Source organism: Talpa occidentalis, unplaced genomic scaffold (assembly GCF_014898055.3).
Source record: "Talpa occidentalis isolate TD23 unplaced genomic scaffold, MPIMG_talOcc4v2.1 talOcc4.11, whole genome shotgun sequence".
NCBI classification, from domain to species: domain Eukaryota; kingdom Metazoa; phylum Chordata; class Mammalia; order Eulipotyphla; family Talpidae; genus Talpa; species Talpa occidentalis.
Genome location: NW_023601104.1, coordinates 48,345,890 through 48,364,741, shown reverse-complemented (window position 1 = coordinate 48,364,741; position 18,852 = coordinate 48,345,890). Strand labels below are relative to the sequence as shown.

Here is an 18,852-nt window from a genome sequence, read left to right as displayed (position 1 = left end):
CTTTCCCAAAACTGTCACATTCATTTAAAGACAAGAAATTTTAAATTTTAGTTTCAAATTATACTGTCCAGAAATTTCTATTGGCTCTATCTTCAAAATATATCAATATATCCAAACTTTATCATTTTTCTCTATCTTTAGTACCATAACTGATCCCATCCACCATTACCTCTTGCTCTAGAGATTATTCCAATGTTTTCTAAAGTAATTCCCCTGCTACACTGTTTTTTCCCTTTCTTAGTCTGTTCACATCTGAGCAGCTAGAGAGTTTCTTTTAAAACACAAGTCAGAGCCTCCCATCCTTCTGTTCACAACTCTCCACTGGTTCCTTAAAGTAAAAGCCAAGTCCTTTCAAATGATTTACCACATGATCTGCCTTCTCCAATTATTATCCTCTGACCTACTCTTACACTCGTCTCCCCATTTTCATACTCCTTCATCCACACACTGAAAAAAACTGATTTGTTCCTCAACAGGCTAATTAAGTATGTTCCTGCCTTTGCTTTTATTTTTTCCATGCCCTCCCCAAATCCCCTTTTACTACTCCTTAATTCCTACCTTACTATACAACTTATTTATCATCTATCATAACCTATCCCTGCCTGTCCCTCTCCCCACCCCATTCCAGATTAAACACAAGAGCCAAAAGCACAAATATTTCATCAAAATATCCAAGAGCCTAGAACAGTGCCTCCCACATAGCAATTAGTAAATGCATGAATCCAAGTAAATATTAAAATCATAATGCCCTTAATTCTTAAAAAGAGAGGAAAAGCCTATTATGGCTACTAATGACAGAAATTATTCCTCTAAAACATTTTCTAAAGCAATTTATGGAGGAAATCTACATGTATTTCAAGGCCCCCAAAACATAATAAATATTAAATCATCAGAATATCATGAGAATGAAGGTTAACTATTATCTATGATAATGTACTGAGTTAAAATAATCATCTAAATTTCATGATTATGATCTCCTGACACTTCAAAAAAATAAATTCCAAATATGAAAGTGACTATAACCATAAGTACAGAGCTGATTAAAAATTTGGCTGCTTAAAGACCTAATTTTTTTAAATGACAAATATTTATTATAGGAAATTACATGTGCAAGACCTAATTACACAGAAGGAGCTCTGTAATTACATGTTTCATCTTCTTCAAGTCAAATAAATAAAATATCCCTCACATAAATAAATACTCAAGAGGGAAGACAGATCCAAGCTCAAAGATTGTCACATATTCCATAATCCTAGGTAAACTTGTCTAGAATAGTTTGAAACACATATATCAACTATATAGTAAAAGAGATATAAGGTATGATATTGATATATTATTTGTCTGAATGTGTTAATTCTTAATGACAAATTGATCAATGCTGTGAAAAATTAGAAGAGGAAACAAAAGTCATTTGAAAAGGAAGTGAGCATATTCATAGCACAAGTTTTGTGGACTTCTGACATCAGAACTAAGTAATTACACAATGTAATACCAGTAGAAGTCAGTTATATTCCATAATAATTTAACTTTGACCAAGGTTTCTACCACATAAGCAAGCAAACCTGACTGAAAGAAATAATAAAGTCATGATTCCTATGAATTAAGTCATTAGACACTATGATCAGTTAATCAAGAGAGAACCTATTTAAAATTTCAGTAATTTATGTAGTGACTAAATATGCTGGAAGTATGTCTTGGTAGGATTGGGATGGAGATTTTGTTGTCGTAGTTTTAAACCATATCCCAGGCACTCAATACAGTGCCTGACATACATACTAGGTGCTCCAACCTTTGATGACTAAACAAAAATCAATCTTCAGACTAAGATCCTAAAACATGAAGCAATCTTAAAGTCCTATTTGGAGTAACAAATTAAGAAAAATTATATACTGTTATGGTCTCATAAAATCTAGTGTAACAGATTTTTCTAATATAAAAAGTCCAGTTTTTTCCCTAAGACCTATAGTCTACTGATTAACACAAACTATGGGATTATGATTATTAATAGATCTGAAAGCTCAAAGAGAGTGCTTCCAGTTCAGTCCAATTTGGCATTACTCTGGGAGTTCTTTAAGCCCTACTCAGCAAAGGTAATTCTGCTTTTACCCATTTTTATCTTTGGATATTTTAAGCAATTATTGTTTGAAAAAAATTTCACTGCTTAAAATATTTGAAAACCAATGACTTAAACTATCCCCAAAAAGATTAACTGCCTACCTTATTATTGAGTCAGCACTTTCCTCTAACAAGAAGTCTCTGAGGCCTTGGTGTGAAAGCTATTCTAAACTCTTCCTAGTGTATTTCCTTACTTTGTGGTGGAAACAGAAGATCCAAAGGTCATCTCATTTTATCAATCTATATAAACAACCCCTAAGTACCTACTGTGCTTAGCTATCTACTTAGTTCTGATGTCAGAAGTCCACAAAACTTGTGCTATGAATATGCTCACTTCCTTTTCAAGGTCTGAGTTTTTTCTCCTCAACAGATGGCAAAATCACTTCATTTTCAGGTGACAGTATTACAGAAGACAAGTGAAAACTCAGCAATGAAATGAGACAATGCTAAGATCAGTAACAAATTTCAAGATCATAAAGTTTAGAAAATTATTTAAGAGATCATTTGATATAATACTTATTGGAAACAATGGAGGAATTATATATTTGGTTTTATTTATTTTTTTGTTTATTTAAAAAAATTTAAAAAGATTTATATAAGAACCCGGGTACAGGTCAGATGTGCAGGAGGGTGAGAGAATTCACCAAAGACAGAGCGGGGAACAGGCAGACTGAGCAAAACACACTGCTGAGGGGAGCAGCAGGCCAGACAGGAGAGGTCTGCCCCGTGTGGGCATCTCCGCGGCTGGCGGGTATCGAACCGGCACTGCAGAGGCTGCAGACAGCCTCACAGCGCTGCACTCAACCACCTGTGCCACCAGGGAGGCCCTTTACTTGGTTTTAATAAAGAGCAGAAATACTTTCAATTCCCCTTAAAATAAAAATAATCTATTATCTTAGTTCTAAAAGGTAATTCCAGAAACAACCACAAACTTTTGGATGAGAAAGAGTAGATGATCAAGGAAGGACATAAACTATACCCTAGGTACAAGTTTTTCCAAGGCTGTATGACAGTGCCAGATACAGTTAACAAGGATAGGTAGTAATGCCCACATACTTACTTCCTTACCACTCTATTACCTTTCTATTACTACTTTTCCCCCAAATCTAGACTTTTGGCCAAGAAGGTACAAACTGATGTTCTTACTTTTTAACCTTGTACTTCCTTCTCATCTGCCAATCCATCCAGCACTTCCCTGCTTTTGTTCCAGTCATTAACTGAACTAAATGTCTTTTTCCCACTTATGCCACCCCTGTGTAACCTCTAAGTGCTGACTGACTTCTTTATCTAAATTCCTTTAGGTCCATTTTTTCAATCAGTATGTAATGCTATGTATATGACTCTTCTATGATGAACTGCCATTTAACTATTCCTAAATTTTCCAGCTCTTCCCCTACCAAAGCTATGAACTCTTTTAATACAGTAATATCTTATACTTCCTTGTATCCCTCACAGTGTCTAGCTGCTAAATAAAATATTGGTCAGGGATAACAGAGCAGGTTAAATCAAATCTAATATGAAGTAAAAGGATGAAAATTCACTCCCAGGTAACAACTAATTCTAAGGAGTGAAACACAGACATGATCAAATACTAACAACCTATTTTATATGACTGCAAATCTAATGTATTGTGGACAATTAACCTCCAAAATACAGTGAAAAAAAGCAACCCTTGTTTAGTCTTTTATATTCAAAATCCTACTTGCAATGAAAAAGTCCTAATTCGTAAAAGATTCCTACAGAAGTCTGATATAAATACTTGTTCTGTTTTCTGCAGCATTTAGTACTTGTAACTACTAACTTCTTTATAGTTACTAATCTAATTAATGCTTGAGTTATACCCCCTCTAACTTATCTTGGTATTCCCAAGGCCAGGCACACAATAACACCAATCTAAATTAATGAGTAACAAATCAAAGGCTTTCATTTTTTTTTTAAAATTCAAGTATTTCCCAAGAATTCTTATATTTAAGTACAACTGAAGTACATTTAACAAACAAAAATAGCAGCTCCCCTGGTTTCAGAGGGTAGGTTGTCATATAGTAAGTCTCAAGACCTTAAGGAAAAATCCACTGAGGGGTCTAAGGAAGTTACAAAGTCAGTTGAAGTTCATACTTAAAATTCTTAACATGAACTATTTCTTGACTTCTAAATGTGTTTTTTTCCAAGTTTGATAAAATGACAACCTTCACTGAAACAAGTAAGAGATTGATAAGTCACCAAATGATTATCACTTTATGGAAGTTTCTTCACAGTTCTTTAAAAAACCAAATTCTCTTAGTATACTGTAAAGGTATTCTACAATCATCTTTTAGGAATACAGATACTATTACTAAAACAGCGCACTACACAATGCTTCTTGAATCAATTATATTATCTGCATTACTCTTGGTGTGCAAAGAAAGAAATCATGGCTCTAACAGCCTGAATAATTTTAAAAATAATATATATGTAAACCAAAGTTGTGGCAATTAAAACTTATTCTGTACCTATCAAGAAAACCTCTATTATGCCATTTCATATTTAAGAAGTGAATACTAAACATTTATCTCAATCCTGCTGTTGAAAAAGTAACAAGTTCAGTGGTCTTCATAAGGCAACTTTCTTCAATTTAAAAAAGTGAGTTACAAAACCATTACTGCAAGCTGTGTCACAATTTGAATTCCAAAAAGAATGCAAATGCAGTATTCTGTTCCTTTAAAAACCTTAACTTTAGAGGTCAAGATTATTTTTTCTAAAGTGTACTAAAATCTGTCTTTCAAACAGGAAAAGAGGAGGAGAAACGGTTTCAAAACATTTCGAGTAACCAGTGTGTGACCAAATTAAAACATTTTGCAATATAGCTTTTTAATCACCAAATTCAAGAAGGGGGAGGGATTCTATAAAACTGGTAATTCCAGCACTCTGTGACAATTTCTTTTATCAATATGTAACGCATCCCGTTCCCCAAAGCTTTTACAATTAATGTACAAAAAAGTAGTAAATCACGCTGACATGGGTTTAAAAATGCAGCCATACACATGACCAACAAACAGTCTCAGTCATCAGATCAATAGCATTATTTCTTGAAAGTTAAAAGCACAAGTATACCCAGCTTTTCCATCTTGTCTGTTAGTCACACAGTGCTCCAAGGCCTACCTAAGTTTTTGGTGATCCACCCTTGACACTCTTATCCTCTGCTCTACTACAGATACAAGAAATGTGGGTCAATTACAAATAATAATAAGCCAAAAATGAGACAGCAATGTAAAATGGAAGTAAAATCTTCATCTGAAAAGTGTCCAGGAAATGGTGTGTGTGTCTATCTATAGAGTCAGTAGATACATCTAAAAATACTAAATAATAAGAATACAGTTTTATCACATTAAAGTCAAATAAACTGGAAAGAAAACATATCCAGACACATAGACACATTTTACTAACATATCACTTACAATTTTTTTCTGACTAGTTGCACCTAAGTCAAAATTTTGTTAAAAGAATGACAAAAAAATGGGATTTAGAGAAATATTTTGAGTGCAAATAAATAACCCTCTACATTGGTTTTACCAATTACCCTCAAATTCAATATTGGTTTTGAATTTAGGTGAAGCCAGCAACCTCCTCCCCATCCAACACCTGTAGAAGGCAGCATAAGCCAAGACCAGCAGACACAGCCACGTATTTCACTGTTTTACAACTGAACATTAAAAAAAAAAAAAAGACATCGTTTCCAACCTATCACAAAGGAAAAAGCAAATTTTCGTCGGGGACAGAACTTCCTTAAAAATGCACGCACTCACCTCTGCCCATTGGGGTCTAAATTCAAAAAAAATTTAAATTCCCAAGCGTTAATACGCAAGGACTGAGACTAGATTTCTACCTTATGGTAAAAGTATCCGCCTCTCCCCCACAACTTTCTGGGAATTACTAAACGTCCTAACAGTCAGCCTTCACTTCCCCAGCACCTTTCGCCTCAGCTCCACCTCACTTGCATTTCTATTAACGCCGTGGAGGGAGGGTGCGAGTGTATTTGTGTGTGGGTAAGTGCGCGCGCGCTCCCGCGCGGCTCCCCACCCCCACCCCGATACTTTTCTTTAGTGGCCACGGAGCATCTAGAGGTTATTCTAGCGAAAGCTCAGTCTCCAAAGCTCACTCCAGGCGCAGACAACCCAAAGGACTCTGTGTTTTGGTTGTGCAGCGCAACTTCTCACCTCCCACCCGGGGCTTCGGCAGCAGATAGGAAACTGGGGCCGAGAACCACCCAAGGAGAGGGGGCGATCAGGGAAAAAAGTGAAAAGGGCCGACCCCCCCCGCACCCCCCTCCCGCAAGACGCTTAAGTTTGCAATCAAGCTCGTGCTTCCTCGAAGCTGCTTCCACTCCGTCTCCCCTTCCAGGTGGAAGTCGTTAGCAGCGGCACCCCGGCCGCGGCGCCGCCAGCTTCCTTCCCCACGCACCAGCCCAGGCCAGGGCAAGTGCGGGCGGCCGCCGGGCGCGGACGCCGGGCGGGGGCGGCGGATCCCCGGCCAGCACCAGGCCTCCGCCGACCCCGGCCCCGTCACCTGTGGAGAAAGCGCCCCCTCCCCCGGCCTCTCTGCCCTTCACGCCGACCGTGTCCCCCTCAGCGCTCCCCCCTCCGCGGCAGCCGCTCCCCAGCCGGCCTGTGAGGACCGAGCGCGGCGCCAGTGCCCCCTCCGAGCCGCGGGGCCCCAGCCCCTGGAACTGGTTACAACCGGCGGCGGCGGCGACCCAGCGGCGGGAGGGTCCCGGTCGGCGCGGGGCGAGCACGAGCGGGCAGGCCCGAGGAGCGGGGGTCGCGAGGTCCTACCTAACACCGTCGGTCTCCTCCGTCTCCTCCTCAGCGGCAGCGGCCCCGGCGGTGGCGGCGGCAGCGACATTCCTGGGGAGCGCTCCCGCCGCCGCCGCTCCTCCTCCACTCTCGGCTCGCCTCTCTTCCCCGGCGCGCTCACTGGGCGCCGCGTCCCTTCCCCACCTCCCTCCGCCCTCCCCAACACACACGCCCCGAAACCCTCAGCCCCACGGCTCCCGCCGCCGGGTAACCCACCCACCCGCCCTCCCCGCCACCGGCGGCGGCCCCGTCCCTCCCCCCTGCCCCTGCGCCCGCCACCGCGCCGGGCTCAGTAATGGCGGCCACTCGGGCTCCCTCGCGCTGACGGATCTCGCTCCCTCTCTCCCGAACTTTACCTCAGCATCTCTCCCGGCGCGCACCGCCGGAACGCAGGCGCGCGCGCAGCCACACACCCGGCCGGGGAGGAGCGGTCGCGCAGCCTCGACGGGGCGCGCGCCCGCGCGCTCGCTGGCGTCGCCCTCCCCAAAGCCCCCGCCCGCGCCGCCCTCACCTCGCGACGCCTCCCGCGCCGCGCGCCCGGCGCGGCCCCGCCCCTGCCCTCTTCTCCCGGGAGCCGGGCAAGGCGCGGGCGCCGGATCCTGAGGGAGGGGAACGAGCGCGCGGGGCCGCGTCCTCGCGCGCGCCCGAGCTCCCCCATTGGCTTCTGCCCCTCCCCCTTCTTCCTCCGCCTCTCCCACCCATTGGTTCCCACTCCTACTCCATTCCTTCTCACCTTTTCCCTTTTACCCATTGGCGTGAGTATTTTTCCTCAGCTTTCCCCTTTCTCCGTATTCTGCCCCTCCTGCGTCCCATCCTCCACGCACTAGAAGCTGCAGACCGTGCAGCTCGGAGCACCGTCGTTGCCGAGCCTTCCAGCTTTCTCCCTCGCCTGCTGTTCCGGTTTCTGGCCGTCACTGGGAGAGAACCACGGTGCTGCAAAGGAAGGAACCTAATGCTGTGTTAGGCGTTGCAGAACATCGCGTGGGCATTGACTGATCAATGCCCCTGTGGTCTCTGAGCATAAAAGAATTCGAGGGAGGGAAATATGCGCTCCGCCCAAGCTCGTTCGCAGGGACATGTTCGCGTGTGCTCCTGTGTGTGCTGCCTGGGGATCGCTCGCCAACTACAGACATCTCCCGCCCGGGACCTGATGCCAGGCTCACCCAGAAGGCAGAACTCCCTGGGAGCTAGAAGAATCCATCTCCACATGGACACAACACAGGGACGCAGGCAGGCCCTTGGTTCAGTCCGTTGTTAGGAAAGTTGAGCAAGATGCCGAGACCTGGGACAGTTTTTTAGGGTAGCCCAGAAGACCCTGCTCACACCGGCTACCGGCCCAACTTTAGGACCCATCGGTCACCTGGCTTTTATTATAGTGCCTTTAAATAGATTTAATATTTTTGGAGACTTCTGAAAACCTCATAAGTTCGGGGATACTGGGCTTTAGGTTTATTTCTCACGTGGGTATGGGTATGCAAAGGTGGAGAAAGAGGATGGGAGATACCACCGCCTTTACTTTTACCATTGAAAAAACTGAAGTCTGTGACTTTCCCAAGGTCATCAGAATCTGCCTTGCACCGAAATCTTAAAATAGTTGCCAGCAGCTGAAAGAATGAGCAAGGACATGAATCTACTACATTGTTAAATCCGAAAAAGAAAAATAAGTAAATAGATAAGAAAGAAAAGTAATTTGAGGGAAAATTTGTCTTTGGTGAAAGATATGTTCCTGCATTGAAAACAGGTTATCATCAGTAAAGTTAACATAAAAAGTCTTACATACAAATTATTCTTTATTTTTTTATGTTACATAAGGTGCTAAGTAAGCCAAAGTTGCTTTTACGTTGTAATGATGCAGCTGCTGCCATCCATAAGTACATTTGCGGTCTGTCAGTAAAGAATAACAAAGCTGCCTTTTGGTAAAAATCTGTTAAAAAATATTCATCAATAAATCTGCCACAGTATTCAGCAGGAGTTCTGCTGGGTTGTTTCATACCCTCGCCCCTCTCTTCTCCACATTTCTGAAAGGTAAACTTAGTAGACAGAAGCAGAACAGATATTCTTCATCTCTCTTTCTTACTCAGGAATTTTAAAAAGTCATGATTAAAATTACTCTACTCTCTCCCTTGTACCTGACTGGTACCAGATAGGTTAAGTAAGGTGTGTATGCACTTCTTTCTTTCAGTTACAAACGGCAGGGAAGAAGGATGCTAAGAAGATTTGCAATAAAAGTAAACCTGGAAGGAAGGAAAGAGAGAAGGAAATGGAGTTTGGGGGTAATGCATCCTAGTGTGCTATAAGGCCATAGGTACCCATACTACTTGTGTGGGTTGGAAAGTTCATGTATTTCTTGACCTGTGTACTGAAAGTCCTTAAAAATATGTGAAGCCAATTTCAAGTGTTCAGTGGAAATCAAGTACCATAGGGTATCTTCCCTAAGAACAATTTTAAAATGTAATTCCTAAATAATTAGGAATTTTGATACGGACATATCTCAACATAAATCAATGTCAAAATAATCAAGACTTTTAAAGGAAAAAGGGAGCTGTAATTTTCACCTTTCTTATATTAATATTTCCTTTAAAATAGGACATAATGGTGGCATTTAAAGAAAGACTTGAAATCTGATTTTCTCATAATCAAGATAGAAAATAATGATTTAAAAAAGCCAGTTTTCAAACAATTTTTGATCTATTTTCAGTCCTACATTATCCATCTTGATTACAGTTCTGGAACTTTAAGTCTTTGCTCCTTATTGGTACTAACAGTCTAAAGGTCTTTACAATACACATAATAAACCTTTGTGATTTTTACATCACCTGCTCACCTCAAAATAATAAAACACATGGTTTTCCGTATAAATGAAAATCTGAAAATAGGAATTGGGAGTCAAAGTTCTATGGTTGAAAATGCCTAGACTTCTCCAAATAGAAGGCAATAAATAGCAAAAATGAAGCAGAAATTACATCTTTAAGAATTAATCAGGAGTCATAGCTTCAGAGAAATAGCTTTATATACCCATACTCCCCAACCAAACAGAAAATTTTTGAGAAAATAAGCAATTGATTGCTTCAGAGAGAGAAAGTAAATATTACTTAGTTCTTTCAGATCAAATTCTTTTCTTACCTAAAACAAAAAATTAAGCCCTTGTTCTGCTGTACTGGATAAATTAAAATCAACCGAGCTTTGTTCTTCATTTGATTTGGAAAAATTAGCAGAATAAGATCAGAGTCAAGCACTTTCGGTTTTGTATTTAAAGATTCTTCTCCACAAATTTCTAGTTCTTTAACACATCCTACTAAAGTATTAACATGCATAGTTTTTTACAGATCAAAAGCGATGACAGACAGTAAAAAATGTTATCATAATTCCAGCTTCTACCACCAGCCAGAACATTACAATATTCAGATGTTTGATGTGACTTGGCTTCAAAAGAACTTACCCTACAGGAGCTGCTACACCCCCTGCTGGAAATTGCTTATCATAACTATTTAAACTTTTACAGACTCAACCAAAATTATTGGAAACACCAAATAAAGGGCCTTCCATTCAGTGACAAAATTGACCTCTCTGATACAAGATAGGCTTTTGGAGAACAAATTACCTCAAAATATCTACTTAATTACGGACAGTGTACTGCACAGATGCCAGAGAATAAGGCAAATAACTAACCGAAGTACTGAAAAATTTACTGTCTAATTTCCTACAGATTTTCATAACTCATTTCTGTACTACTGCCATCCTATATTTAATCCCTAACTTCTGATTAGATTTCTCTTTTTCTTCTTATCTCTTACACTTAGGTTATTGGGAGAAGCAAAGTCAGGATTAGATGGGTGTTATGCTCACTAGTAGGTGAACCATGATATACATATAACCACCCAGTAACCATTTGCTGAGTTAAAGCTCTAAAAGGCTTTCTCCAAATTTGTTTTATGACTACCAATGATATTTTCAGCATAAAGAAAAGGTGCTAATTATGTCTTGGCTGTTACCATAGAAAATATTTTGACAAGAGTTAAGATAATTGTGACCAGAACAGTAGGAAAGTAATACATTGACCTTCCTGGCATTTTGTTCCACAGAGGCTTGTTCTCTTGGTTTTCCAGATTTGTATTTTCAGGCTAAAATCCCAATGATGGCATCAGAATCTAGCTTCAAAATGTCATGCTCATGACTTTTTAGAGCTAGGACATAACTAAAACAATGAAAGCAGAAGTCTTTTTTAAAAATAATTAGTGTCTTATAAAGGTTATTTGTAATGCAGGCTCCTTTTAAAGGGATAACAATTCATTCAGGTCCCACCAGCACATATAGTTTAATTAGACAAAAATCTTCGAGTTACTTCCTCTCACAAAAGGAGGTATTGTTGGGCCATCTGGACCCTCCATTGAGTTTTTATGAAAGTTCGCAGCTTGAATTTAATCAACCCTAATAAGGTTAACCCTAAAGTTAAAAAACAATTGCAAAGGTTGCTAACTGAATTCTCCATTTGAGATTATTAGCTCTGTCATTTGTAAATCATTACAATGGGAAACACCAAGTTATTTTTGCCTGACTCTTAACCACAGAACATAATTGTGAATATCTATTATTCACACTCTTTAGATGAAATTTAGATTGTGAGGCCCTCTAAGGAGGAATTACAAATGCCTGTTTGGCCCTATACAATAACTAGAATATCATTAGTAGAAAACTCAATAAATGTCTGATAATAATGGTATAAAACATTTTTGGTTTTATGGATTTCTGTGGATTTATTGCTAACAGAAGGTTTTAGATAATATTGTGAAGTACCAGCTGAGATAATTTCTATGGAAAATAAAAATCATTTAAAGTAATTGCTGAATTAGTCTGTGAAAGTTGAGTTAGTTGTCTTTCCCCAAGTATAATCCACACCTCCACACAACATCTTTCTAGTAGTAAATGTGAATTACTAGCAACAAGTAACCGTGGATCTGAAACATCAGGGAACATTCTAAAGAATGGAGTAGCATAGGGGCTTCGGAAATCAGTAACAAGGGGACTGATTACTTTACAATTAAGGCTTTGTCATTTTTTCCTATTATAAAGTGAATTGTGGTAATTCTTTTGCTTTGCCAATCCATGCTTCTGCTTTTTCTACAAAAAGCTTCTCAAATTACAGTGTGATTTTTCAGAAGGACACACAGTTTCTTTCATACATATCTATTTCACAGTGAGAAATAATAATAATCTCATCTTTCCCCAAATATGGTTCTCATCTTTTTCAGCACAGTCTAGCACACAGGACAGCAGCATCTGCTTCATTTGTTTACAGCTTTGTTTCCCATAGCAATGAACATTAATTAAAATCTTTCCCCCCAAAAGTATTAGGAATTCTGAGATTTTTACAAATATGGTAGTAAAATAATATGATAAAAAGTCATGTGCCCTATATGTCATTTTCTTAAAATTTAAATGAAGGCAAACCTTTTTAAAGTACGTATTTGTTGAAGCACAAAAAATCCATAATACTTTCTGTGGAAAAAAAAATCACTCTACAAAGCAATGAAGGTAATATGATTTCGTTTTTGTAAAAAGAAAAAGTTTTGAAAACAAGATGACAATGTCATTGACCAACATGTTAATAGATTTAATTTAGAGTATGGGATTAGAGGTTAGGTTTATTTTCTTCTTTTTGCTCTTCTTTATTTTCTAACTTTTTATAGTGAACATACTATTTCTGACACAATAAAATTTGCAATTGTATGGTGGCTGATACAATATAGACTTTTGGTGGTGAAACTATGGATGTTGATTTATAATGCTGTACGCCTGAAACTTATATAGTGTTATAAAACAATGTTACTTTAATTAAAAAATTCATTTGAAATATGCATGCAACATTTTTTTAAATTTGGACCATGGTGTTGTTGAAAATTGAGAGAGAAAATATATAAGGCAGATAAACTGTTTCAAAGCAATTGAACTGCCTGCTACATATAATCTACTTTTTCTCTTTTATTCTTCCTTTTCCTTATCTCCTTATCCTCCCCTCTGACTCCTACTTTAGACATTTCTTCCTCCTTCCTTTATTTTCACTTTTTGATTGTCCATCTTCTTTTCCATTTCCCATAATTATCCCTGGATCTTTTATATTTTTACTTAAGCATTGCCTGTTTCCTTCTACAGTAGCTTCTGAGGGAATGGAATGAAATGGTCTAGGCAAACATAATAGAGCTGCCATTGGATTGGATTGTCTTAAAAGAAATTCTTTCAGACTAACATATATCAAGCAAAGAGCATACAATTTCTATATTTAATGACTTGATTTTTGATTACGTAAATCTGACAATAGCATTACCAGTACTGCTGATGTTATCATGGCATAGATTCTATTTTTACACTTTGTTTCTACACTGTGACCGTTCGGAAGCTTTCGGGTACAGATAGTAGATAACTTCTATAGTTCTGATAAAGCTGAGTTGATATTTCCACATGCTCTGGTATTTCCCTGTGGACCACACGGTTTATGATAAAATGTGTTCCATTTGGATGGTTTCCCATATGGATTTCCTGACACTTAAGTTACCTTTGGCTTCCATTACCCCCAGGGAACTGAAGGTTGCTTTTCTAAGGCAGGACATTTATCTTATAGAGCCCCTCCTCCATTATATCCCACACAGCACAGCATAATCAATTACCAATTTAAAGAAAAGGTAGAAATGTTCTTACTACAAGTGCAAAGGAATACTGGGGCACAAGTTAGTCTATGGTGGGGAGACTACCAACTGGAATTTGTATCTCAGGTTTTACTTACTATATGACCTTCATAAGTCATTGAATCTCTGAGCTGAAGTCTGCACCCGCGTAGAGGTCCCTAACATTTGGTTTGAAATCATTTTGCAGGGTTAGCCCAAAGACCATGCTTCACTTCTTTCTGGTTTATATTGGTTTATACCATATTCAGGATAAAACTATTACTCTGAACCTTCTTTGGCAAGAGGTTGCCTTGTAGTTTCTAGGTCTACAGTTCTTTTACTTTCAGAATTTATTCATTAATTTTTGCAAACCACCCCCACCATTAGCTGTACAGTCCAGAGCATCCAGTAGCCAATCCTGAGTTCCCACAATCCTGTTCAATAATCCATTCAGACTGCCTATGCTCTTAGCTGTCTTCTCCCTTGTGCCCATTTACAATCTTGTTTCCACCTTAAGTCTCAGACAACCATTACTCCTTTTCCTGTCACTAAGGATTTGCCTATTCTAGTCATATGTCTTATCATATAGTATGAACACAATCACACAACATGTGGTCTTGTGTATCTGGCTTCTTTTACTTTGCTTAGTAGTTTTCAGGTTCATCTATATTTTAGCATGCATCAGTGATTCCTTAGTATTCATTGCTGAACAGTATTACATTGTGCAGATATACCACCTTTGTTTATCAATTCACCTGCTAGTTGATACTTACATTGTTTTCACTTTTTGGCTTTAATGAAGAAATGCTGCTATGAACATCCATATACAAATATTGGCGTGGATCTATGTTTCACTTTCTCTTGGGTAGATACCTGTAGGGAAAATTGGCGCATCATACAATAAATTTACATTTAACCTTATGAAAAAATGCCAACATTTTCCAAAGTGGTTGTACCATTATGCATGCCTACCAGCAATGTATGAGAGTTCAAGTTTCTCTACAACATGGCTAATACTTGTTATTGTTATCTTTTTTATTATAACCATTCTAATGAGTAAAGAGTGGTATCTTACTGACAAGAGACGGTGCACTTATTAGCTGTTGGTATTTCTTCTTCGACAAGATGTCTATTCGAATTTGCCCAATTTAAAATTGGATTATTAGCTTTGTAATTGTGCTCAGTCTCACTAGATCTTAAATTCTTGGATTGAATTTATCAAAAACAAAATCTTTAAGTTTTTTTCTTAATCTAATGATAACTTTAATTTTAATATTTTCCCTGCAACACTTCCCAAGAATCATTTCCTTGCATGTTTGAATACTTCTCTTTCCCAACTAGTAAGATACAAGAGCATTGAGTAGTAATACTTTCTCTTCTAGGGCATTCTTGCAGCCAGTCTACTTCATTGGCAATATATAGTTGTTGTTTAGACTTTCTTTCCCCATAACTCCCTGCTCAAACAAAATATTCATGCCAGTTATCCTATTTGATTCTGTTGTAGAAACAGTACACTCACTCTATCAAAAATCTGGATGACAGACTACCGGATAGTGAGTAATATGCTCCCTGTTCCATGACAATTGGAATCTCTACCTCAGTAATTTGAGGGTTGAACAGGACTTTCAAAGCACTTCAATCAAAAGTGCATTAACTACAATTAACCTTTTCCTTGGTGCCTAATTCATTTTCAGCTAGTATTTTGAAAGTTAGTTAACTCTTTTAAGCCAAGGGAGTAGGATTTTAGAGCACTTCAAACTAATTTTTTCATTCGATACCTCAAAATACTGCCATGCCTTTTAATATTTTATAGTACAAGGCAACTTCTTGGCTCCAAAGAAATCATGTACCACAGTGATTTAAGGATTAGAAAGAAAAGAAGCTACTCACTTTTGATTTACTGTGTGTACATCTGCAGTGTGGCCTGTGGGTTCATGTTATTGTGGCATACATCCTGAGTGCCATCCTAATTTTAATAAAAGAACTTTGGCTTTGACAGTATTCTGCACGTGTGTTGAAACAGGCTTCTAACAATTCTTCTAAATTACCTGAGGGTAAAACTCTTCATCGTCCCCAATCATCTCATCAGTTAACTTGCTATAATCCACTGTCACATCCACCTTTCAGGTAAGTGCTTTTAGTTAGATCAACACAATAGGTAATTGCAAAAGTACTTTCAGATCTGATGCCACTATATACACCTGCAGCTTAGATGGAATGCTTGCCAACCAAACTCCTCAAATATAGAGAATATGAGAAAATGTCCTCATTTGATAATGAAAAAACAGTCATAAAAAGTAGAAACATTTTAGGAATGCTGACAACTTGAAGATCAAGCTACTCTCTTCAGTCCTCCTAATCTTATTTCATTTTAGTTGTTAGCTTAATTTTGCTGAGAATTCTTACTGTTTGAAAGTGATATGTATTACATATAAGATCATTATAAGGTAATTTTTTACTCAGTTTTGAAAATATTTGAAGTATATTTGGAGTTTTATATTCTGAATATTTAATTTGATCCCAAATTTGTTCAAATATAAAAAACTCGTAAGTTCTTAAATAGCCTTAAATAGCTAATGTAAAAATATTAGCAGTAGTTATATCTGAATAATTTTCTATAAACACATTCATCATGTATACTTTCTTACATTGTTATCTACTTTCTCATATATACGTTCTTATATGTCTGTATACTTTCTTAGAATTAAAAAGAAAAGAGGATATTGGGTCTTTCTGGTGGCGCAGGCCTTAAGTTTCAGCACTATTATTTCTACGACCTGAGTTTGATCCCTGGCTGGGGAGCTAACCCACATGGCGCAACAGACCTCTCCTGTCTCACCCATTGCTCCCCTCAACAGTGTATTTCAGTAGATCTGCCTGTTCTGTTCCCCACTCTGTCTCAGGTGAATCTTCTCACCAGCCCCCCAACCCCTGCACCTCTGGTTTGTACCTCAGTTCTTCTATGCAAAAATAAATAAATAAAATATTTTTAAAAAATAAAGTGAATTCTGCAATTACAGAATTTTTTTAAAAAACAGAATAAAAAATTAAAAAGAGGATATTTTTTAATGTTGCACATACTAATCACATCTGCTCATTCACAACTTTCCTTAAAATTACACTGACTGAAACAAAGAGAAACCCCACCAACTGGGAGAACATTTTTGCACACAACACTAATGACAAAGGATTGATCACAAAAATCTACAAAGAGCTGATGAGACTCAACAACAACAAAGAAAATAATCCAGTCAAAAAATGGGCAGAAGAGCTAAAAAGAAACTTCTCTGAAGAGGAAATGCAAATGGCCAACAGGCATATGAAAAAATGTTCAACATCACTTGTCATCAGGGAAATGCAAATCAAAACTACCATGAGATACCATCTTACACCAGTGAGAATGGCACATATTAAAAAAACTAGCAACAACAAATGTTGGCGAGGGTGTGGAGAAAAAGGAACTCTTCTGCACTGTTGGTGGGAGTGCAAACTGGTCCAACCACTATGGAGAGCTGTGTGGAGATTTCTGGACCTACTAAACATAGAGCTTCCATATGATCCAGCAATTCCACTCCTAGGTATTTACCCAAAGGACACAGAAACATCAATTCCAAAGAACACCTGCACCCCTATGTTTATAGCAGCACTATTTACAATAGCTAAGCTTTGGAAACAACCCAAATGCCCAAAAATAGATAACTGGATCAAGAAGATGTGGTACATATATACCATGGAATATTACTCAGCATTCAAAAAAGATAAACACATGCAATTTGCAGCAACATGGATGGCCCTGGAAGGGATCATGCTCGGCGAAATAAGCCCGAAAGAAAAAGAAAAATACCGGATGGTCTCACTCATAGCAGGAATCTAGAAAACTTAAATAAGGGACCAGGAAAATGAATAACTATAAGAAAGTGAAAATCAAAATCAACAAAAATCTATGAACCAGAGACACTTTTGGGGGGTGGGTGGCGGGAGGGGAGGGATTGGGGTCAAAATGGGGGGGTTGAAATTGTATGGGGAATATAAAAATAAAATTTATTATTAAAATAAATAAATAAATAAAATTACACTGACTGGCAGAATACAATAATAAGAGTCTTGAAACTTAGGTAGACCATCTGTTTGGATACTATTTTGATATATTCTTTCATTCATAGCTATCAATGTAAACCTGTAGTGTGCAAAAAACTTTGCTCAAGCCAGAAATATAAATAGAAAAGATATGGTTCCTGCCTGTAATAAGTTCATTTTCATTTCTGAGGATTGGATCTTTTTTAATTTCAATTAATTATTAATTTTAATAATTAATTTTTAAACAATATTTGTTAATTTTTAAACAATATTTGCTTCCTCCCAACCCCTGCAAGGATTGGATCTTAACTGAGAAGTAGATCCACATATTACATCTTTTAATGAAGAACAAATAAGTCTTTCAATTTCTATACAATCTTTATTATTTACAATATTTCATTTTAAGTAAGACAAGCATGGATTAGAGAGATAGATAAAATGAAGATTGATAATTTTAATGGGCAATAATTTCTTATTAGTCAAACTAACCACCTAACTTGCTCCAATTATTTTTGTAATGAGGGTGTATTTGAACTCACATTCTGAATGCTAGAGGTACTCAATTTTCTCTTCTATTATAGTCTCGTGGTTTTGTATTTTACAGTCTTTTGGTGAGTAAGTTACCACCAAATGACTTAGACACCATTCCAAGACCAAGTGAAGTCTTGTTTTAACTGGCATATAGCTGTTTTTATTTGGGTTTCTGTGGAATTTGGAGGTCTGCAGCTCATCCAAAATAAGGGCATTCCACAAATTCCATCTCATAAAAGCAGTCCCTCCTTTATATACTGTTTCCATTTTCTTCAATGTAACTAAACTTGTAACAGGACATTCCAAGAAAAGTTATGAAGGGAGGTGTTTTAAGACAAGTCAAAGAATTCTTACTCAGCAAGTCCTCTTGCTAGTTTTAATAGTAGTAGCAGTAGGAGCAACAGTAATTGTAGTAGAGAAAAATAATAATCTTAATATGGTTAAATATCAATGCTTTATTAAAATTTTAGAAAATTTTTCAAGAATTAAAAAAATCAACATTTTCATGTATTAGCCACAATTCTTTAGCTCTGTGCACTATTTCTCAATTTAAATAAAACTGGATTTTTCTGGGTTACCAAATTTTTAGCCTAGAAATTTTAGTTTTTCTTTTAAATGCAAAAATTTATATGACCTCTAAG

At 38.1% G+C, this 18,852-nt stretch overlaps 1 protein-coding gene across 6 annotated transcripts in view; it reads right to left on the bottom strand.

Moving 5' to 3' along the window:
• The window catches only part of ARHGAP5 (Rho GTPase activating protein 5), a 66,382-nt gene extending 59,034 nt beyond the window's left edge, over positions 1–7,348 (bottom strand). For 3 of the 6 annotated variants that reach the window (XM_054689723.1, XM_054689736.1, XM_054689738.1), the window contains exon 1: positions 6,924–7,025. The gene's annotated coding sequence lies outside the window, so the exon portion shown is untranslated. Of the gene's footprint in view, positions 1–4,658; positions 4,828–6,923; positions 7,026–7,300 lie in introns of those variants that run through there. The other 3 variants (XM_037503191.2, XM_054689737.1, XM_054689734.1) reach the window with 3 other exon arrangements.
• Between the last annotated feature and the right edge of the window lie 11,504 nt (positions 7,349–18,852).